Here is a 7,285-nt window from a genome sequence, read left to right as displayed (position 1 = left end):
GATTCCCGCTCTTTGACTAGTTCGGTTTGAGTCCCATGGAGTGCGCGTTTGTGGCTGGAATGCATTTAGCTTGATCCAAAAGGGATCTACGTCATGCACTCCAACACCACTCCACACACACACAGTGAATCAAGGCACTGTAAGCAGAGATGATGACAGCATTTACTTCAAAAGTGCATCCCTGATCCCAAATAAAACACTTAAGTGCCCCAAGGCTCACGAAGCAGTCTGCGTGGAATGACAAACGAAAACGGGGAGCCCGATTTTTACGCACTGCAATGCCTTAAGTTCTGTTACGTCTCTGCGCAGATTTTTTTAAGGTTCGTATCCTTACAAAAGAAATGTACTTTTGGTTGCATTAGATTAGCAATGCTCAACCATCGCTGAGTCCCACGGCACGTTATGTCCAGTGGGCTTCATAATATTTTTCTAATTTAAATAACCGTTGAAGCATACCGAGAAAATGGGAGCTGAGCTCAAGCACCCGTAACTCGCAGAACTGCATTTTGCCACGATGCAGCTGACACTCGACGTTTGCCTGAAAGTGGCTGCTGAAAGTGGCTTTAGGTTTTAACCGTACTTTTTTATTTGGGTGAGCAAAGGCGGAAAGCGCGAGCCTCACAGGCGCCAGCAACAGAACCTGCAAGCCGAGGCGACGACGGTTTTGCAAAGGCTGGAGAAACGCTTGCGCGCTGGAGACATTTTCACCGTTTCGGGAGCGGATCTGAGAGAAAAAAAAAACCAAAAAAAGGAGATCCCGGGTTTTGACACGGCCGCCGCCCCTCGCCCCGTCCAACCCGCGGAGGCCGAGCAGCCCCCAGGGCCCTCCCCGCCCCGCGCACGGGTGACTAACGGCTCGGCCTGCCGCGGGCGCGCAACGCCTCCCCTCACCAAAACAATGAAGACCGAGAAGCCCACCCGCGAGGGGACATCCCCCCGGAGGAGAAGCCGCCTGCCCCTCTCCCTGCGCGGGGGGGGGGGCCGCGGCCCTGGCGGCCCTGCCCCGCCGCCGGAGGCCGACCCCCGCACCTCCACCTGCCCGCGCTGCCAGCAGCAGCGGCGGCGTCACCCGTGACTGCTGCCGCCTCTCCTGCGGCCGCGGCTCCCCTCGCCCGGCGACCGCCCGCCGCCGCCTCTCCGCCGCCGCGACCCCCAGGGCCCCGGCCCCGCCGCCCGCAGCCCCGCGCCCGTTGCTCGGCAGCTGCGAGTCAACCCAACCTGCCGCCAGGGCGGGCGGTGCCAGCGGCGGACGGAGGGGGGGGGGAGGAGGATCATGGCTAGCTCCTATTGGTCGAGGAGGGCGCGGGCGCGGCCGGAGGCCGGCTGGCTCCTCTGCTACTGGTGGGTTGAGGTGTCAGAGCGGGCTTGAGGGCGGGGCCGGGCGGCTAGCGGCGTCGGTTGAGCGCGGCGCTAGGGAGGGACCGTGGCGGGCGGGGGAGCGGAGCGAGGGGGCGGCGGCGGCGGCGGCGGCGGCGGGCGGGCGGGCGGGCGAGCGAGCGCGCGCGCGCGCGCCGCCGGCTGTGAGGAGAGCGGCGGCGGGCGAGCGAGCGCGCGCCGCCGGCTGTGAGGAGAGCGGTCAGCGGCGGCGGCGGAGCGGAGGTAGGGGAGCTGCGCGGGGCCGGGAGGTCGCCCCTTGCCCTCCGCCGCCCTCACCCGTCACCTCCCGCCTGCCGGGCTCTTACTGCTGCTGCTGCGGCGGGGCAGCCCCGCGCCTCACCCTCTTCCCTCGGCTCCGTTTTCCGCCCCCGCGACCCCCGCCGGCCCCCCCCCATCCCGCCGAGGGCCGTTTCCTGGCGCAGCCCCCGCGGGGCCGGTGGCTGCCTCCGCCGGCGGGCAGCGCCGCGCCCCGCTCCGCTCCGCAGACCAGGTGCGCCTGGGGCCGCGGGGGCGAGGCTGCGGTGGCGGGCGGGGTCCGGCGGCGGCGCGGTGTCCGCCGGCCGCCCCCCGCGGGAGGGGGCAGCGCCCGCGGGCGCGGCCCCGCCCGGGCCCCGCCGGTGGTGGTCGCAGGGGGGGTGCCCCGGGAGGGGGGGGGGGCGCCGGCTGCCGGGCTCCGCCGGGGCCCCTTGCCCGGTGCTAGCGCTGCCCGCCGCCTCCCCGGTATGCCTCCCGCCCGGTTGGAAGGGCTCATGGCTGTTTCTGAAAAGATACTCCTTAGATGGCTATGTTTTGGGGGAGGGAGTGTTTCTCCGGGTTTTTGTGTGGTGGTTGGGTTTTGCTTTTTGTTTGGGGTTTTTTTTTTTTTTTCTCTTAAATCAGTCGCACTGTTGCTGGGCTCGTGCATTTTCTGTGCCGGTTGTGAGAAATACACGAGTAGTTCTCAGGCAGGTAGGTGGTGATGGAGAGCGTCAGAGGGGACAACACCCAGGAGAGAGAAGGCTGTTCCTGGGTTTGAGCCGCTAGGAAGGAAAGGGATGCCGGGATTCCCATTGCTGGGCTACTCCTTGGGTCTGCTCTCAGGTTTCGTCTTTTGTATGGGTCGGTGAGCAGGGAGAACTCGGTTGCTGTCCTTGGACTTGGGCGTGTGGAAGGGAGAAGGGTTTTTTCGAGCAGGGTTCTGTGTGTTTGCAGCAATGCCTCTTCCTGGGCTGGAGGAGCGAGGAGCTCTGAGCTCTGTTTCTATTCCATTCTCCTCGGCGTACGTGAGGGCTCTGCGCGCTGTTGCTGTTGCTGAACTACTCCAGCCTGGCTTTCGGAGATCCTCCTCCTGCCTGCACCGTGCCCTGCCTCCCACTGCTGCGGCAGGTAGCTGACTGAAACGGCTACAGCGGGAAACTGCCCCCCTGGAATTGGCAATGAGCACGCAGATTCCTCCGTGCTGTGCCTTGGGCGAGGGAAGCTATTACCTGACTTCTACTCGGTAGTCTTGTCGAGACGGTAATACATTAGTCACAGTCGTATCTGGAAGAGTTCTGATTTATCGCAAATACATGTTTGTTTAGCAAAGCTTTGGAACGCCTCGAATAGGCTGGGAGAGAATGTAACACGGAGGAGGGCTAGGAAGAGCCATTGGCACGCTCATAGAGGCAGATCGTGAGCGGCCTTCAGGTTCTGCAGTGTTGCTGGAGAGAAGTTCTAAATTGCCCTGTTAGTTTCTTTTGTTGTCCTCAGCCTCTCTGCTGTTTCTCGGAGAGATGTTGAGCACCGCCAGCTTCCAGTAAAATGAGTGATCAAGTTGTATATTGCCAATTGCTAATCGTTTCTTGGCTAGTACAATCTACAATTTCCCCTTGATTTTACTATCTATGAGGACGCTTAACTATTTTTTTCCCAGATCGCAGTGTAAGGGTGTCAGATCTAACATTTCAAATAGTCTGTTGGGTTTGCGTGAAACAACATGATCTTTAAGATTTTTCTTAAAGTCTTTGTGTCTGTGCGTGTGCTGACTTAACAGTGAAGAGATCTGCAGTTGCGGAGGGGGAGGGAAGCAAGCTTTTTATAAAATATACCTGCCTGTAGTAGAAACACAAAGCACCATTTTAATAGCTGGATTGAATAATAGAAGTATTGGCTTTTTCTGTTGTGCAGACTTAAATACTACCTCTAGTTGTGTGGGTGTTTAAGATTTCTCTCATTTTGCTCATTTGGCAATAGGAAGGAAAGTCTCCCCCTTTGTACTTCTGGCAAGATATTCTGCAAGGAGAGAGCTCTCTGCCTAAAGAAGCCTCCGCATTGAATAACTCTCAAGAGTATGGCCTTGTTTGTCAGTATTTAACTAAAACTGTAGTATTTAGGGATTTAAATCAAAATTGTATCAAGATCTTTGTCACCATATTTTAGCCCCTTAGATTTTTCTAGCATGTGGAAAAACTGGATTATATATTACAGTGGTGAAAGACCATAGTTCATAGGAAAGGGGAGAAATCTAAAGCTGTAGCAATCAAGTGCTATACCATATTTTGGAACTAGATCTTTTGAATTAATTTCAACCAGTGCTTAGACCTGCAGTTGAAAGCAGTTATCATTCAAAAATACACATGTAAAAAATACTTGCATTATGCCCGATTTTTAACTTTAATTAAATGTTGACAATTTTAATGAATCTGATCTATAACCCATTGTTGGTTTATGTTAAATTTTTTTTTTGTAATGTCTTAAGTCTGAACTTTATGGAAGCTGAAACTAGAAATTTGTTTTGATTCCTTTTGTCTGACATTAAAATGAGAGTTGTAACATACCTGTTAATGTGGTAGCTGATCTGCTCTGTCTTAGTTTTCAAAACTTGAAGTGTTGAAATAAAGAAACTGCAGATCCATTTTAATGTTCTCATAGATCCTTTCAGTTTAGTTTAATAAAGTTGAGGAAAAAAATACACTTTGAGATTCAAATACTGAAATGTTTACTGTAGCTCTGTATTTCTAACAAACCCCTTGAGAATACCAATTTCATAAGCTTTTTTTACTAGTGAAATAGCTATAGGAAAATGTAAAAAATTGTACAGTCAGTATAGAGGGAACTTACTTTTATAAAGAGGTTTGGGCTAGTCTGTTGGAAACTATTATTGGAGCACTGGTATAGTTAACACCATGTTCCAGTATTTAAAGGGTGGCTACAAAGAAGATGGAGACTCCCTTTTTACAAGGAGTTGTAAGGAAAAGATGAGGGGTAATGGGTATAAGTTACTCTTGGGGAGATTCCAGTTGCACACAAGAGGAAAATTTTTCACAATGAGAACAATCAGCCATTGGAATAATCTCCCTAGGGAAGTGGTGGATTCCCCAGCATTGGACACTTTTAAGATTCAGCTGGACAGAGTGCTGGGCCATCTTGTCTAGACCATGCTTTTGCCAAGAAAGGTTGGACCAGATGATCCTTGAGGTCCCTTCTAACCTGGTATTCTATGACTCTATGTACTATAGTGCCAGCGTGGTTTGACACTAGCAGTGGCTATTTCTGTTGTATGGAGCAGGACTGTGTGAGTGGGAGGAGAGCTAAGACTGCAAGTGCAAGGTAGAATAAGAGAATAATTTCTGCATGCAGAAAACACCCTCTCTCTATATATATAATGAAAAACCAGTTCAGTGCTGTTATAAAAATAGCTATTTATAATACTGACTATATATGGATGCTCTTGAAAACTGTTCACATATAAGCATTAGCTTTCTCTCTCGAACACACAACAGTCAGCAGTAGAAATCTGGAAAGAAAAAACTAACCAGCAGTTTTCCTAGGTATTATTTAAGCTCTGGACAAGATATGAATTCTTATTTATGAGTATTTTCTTGAGCTTACATGCTTACTCTGAGCAGAGCATGAACATGGGTCATGAAACAGTAATGAGAGGGAGCTACCCTGAAAATGTGTGACATGGAGGATAAATGAAGTCATTGTGAACTGTGTGCTCATCATGTGAAAGGAACAAGAATGGCTTGCATTTGTCACAACTGCTATTGGAGAATTTTAAAGAATTTTAGCACTACTCATGAGCTAAACATAGCAACTCTAGATTTTTATCTTGATTTTTACATTAGAACGTCAAAGCATGAGAGTGATCAGTGACTTGCTATCACTAAAGAATGTATGTAATACAATGAGTAATAGAGTTTATTTCCTGGTTCCAAATTTTGTATTCTGATTATAATACTTTAGTATCTGGGTGGAGATTTGTTTGTGAATGGTAATGCCAGCTTTCCACATCAGAAGCAGTAAGAATTAATTTCGTAATATAAAAGAAATTGAGCATTAAAACAACACATAAGTAAACTGAGGAAATGACTGTTACATCAGCCCTCTTGCTGAGTCTGTGCAGTTTCATAATATTAAATATGGATGAAGGAAAGATGCTAAACATCTGAATGTTCACAACACTAATGTATTCAGCTTTTAAAAATAAGGGTTTTTATTTAGAATGTGATAATATATTTCTTTGTCACTGTGTTAAATAAGATATTTTAGCATAGCAGAAATAATTGTGTTAAATATCTTGATGAAATCACAATGAAAGAACAAAATAAATTTAAAAGGTTCTACATGTCTTAAACTCTGTTGCTATAGAAATATTGCATATATTTTTTCCCCCCCCTTCTCTGAGGCAACCATGAGAATTTCATAAGAATAGGCTAACCTTCAGAGAACTTCCATGCCTGTTTCCTTTAGGCAAAATAACTTTCAGAAATGAATGTATGGGCTCTCAAGTTAGAGTTGTGTTCTGCTTCTCTGATCATATAAAGGTTGATACCTAAGTGTGGTTATGTTTAATAGCTGTGGAGTCAAAATAATTTAAAATGAGGAAAGTGTGTACGGAATAAATAGATAGTTATAGTTAATATATGATGACTTTCTATGATACCTGTGATACTGAAGTGTTTAGGTCTCCAGAAGCTTTTAATTCTAGCTTTAATGTAATCAGATTTATTTTTCTAACATTACTTCAGAAGAGATGTGTGTTCCAGTTTGACTTCAGACTTGTACTCCTAATCTAAACTGGTTGAACCTTCTGGTGTTAGAATTACCCATTAATGTCTTAAAAATTAATCCTTTAGTTGATTTTAACAGTAGGATAAAATAATTTAACACTGACACTTATTTTGGAAAAAGAAGATAATCTTGCTGTGGGTGGCATTCATGAGAAATACTTGCCTGGCAATATTTAAAAAAAAAAGGAGGGGGGGGGCCCAAACCAAAAAAACAAATTTCTTCTCTGAAAAAAACAAAATGTGAATCAATTCTTAACTGAATCCTCATTATGCCAGCCACATAGAGCTCCATTATTTTGGTGAATTGTATCATTGTTAACCTTTTCCTACAGATGACTGTAGAAGTACAGGTGTTAATGGTAACACACTGCTTCATTCAACTGAGGGAAAGTGAGGATGTGGCTGCAAGGTTTGGTAGAATCAAATATTTATTCAACTATTAAGTGTAAAAAAAATAATAATTCTTGGAGCTTGAATATGAAAACAAAACTTTTTTCACCCCTTCCTACTTTTCTTCATAATTAGGTGTCAGCATTTAAAAGTCATCACGTACGGTAGGAACCGTACATTTCTTAGTGAATTCAGAGAAATGGTTAACACAATTATTTATTTGTAGGGGAGAATTCTTATTTAGCTCAATTCCTTAGAACTATATTTTGGTTGATCTCATCATCTAACAACTAATTGTGAAACCCTTGTGTTTGTGGGGAAACCCTTAGTTTTCAAACTCATAGAAGTTGTGATCTTGAAATGGATTTTTTTAAGTTCCTACTGAATTTATAATTATCTGGGGTAACTATCTGGCATAGACTCACTCAGAGTTTTTCAGTATGTTTGGTTTACTTTGAGTGAGTTTAGTGCTTATGCAGTGA

The 7,285-nt window shown here is 47.1% G+C and overlaps 1 protein-coding gene across 1 annotated transcript in view; it reads left to right on the top strand.

Annotated features, from left to right (window-relative positions):
- Window positions 1-1,534: 1,534 nt before the first annotated feature.
- Window positions 1,535-7,285, top strand: part of CDKL5 (cyclin dependent kinase like 5) — a 141,903-nt gene continuing 136,152 nt past the window's right edge. The window contains exon 1 of the mRNA XM_030019701.2: window positions 1,535-1,599. The gene's annotated coding sequence lies outside the window, so the exon portion shown is untranslated. The remainder of the gene's footprint in view (window positions 1,600-7,285) is intronic.

This window comes from Aquila chrysaetos, chromosome 7 (genome assembly GCF_900496995.4).
Source record: "Aquila chrysaetos chrysaetos chromosome 7, bAquChr1.4, whole genome shotgun sequence".
In the NCBI taxonomy this organism is placed as follows: Eukaryota; Metazoa; Chordata; class Aves; order Accipitriformes; family Accipitridae; genus Aquila; species Aquila chrysaetos.
This window is presented reverse-complemented; position numbering and strand designations above follow the sequence as displayed.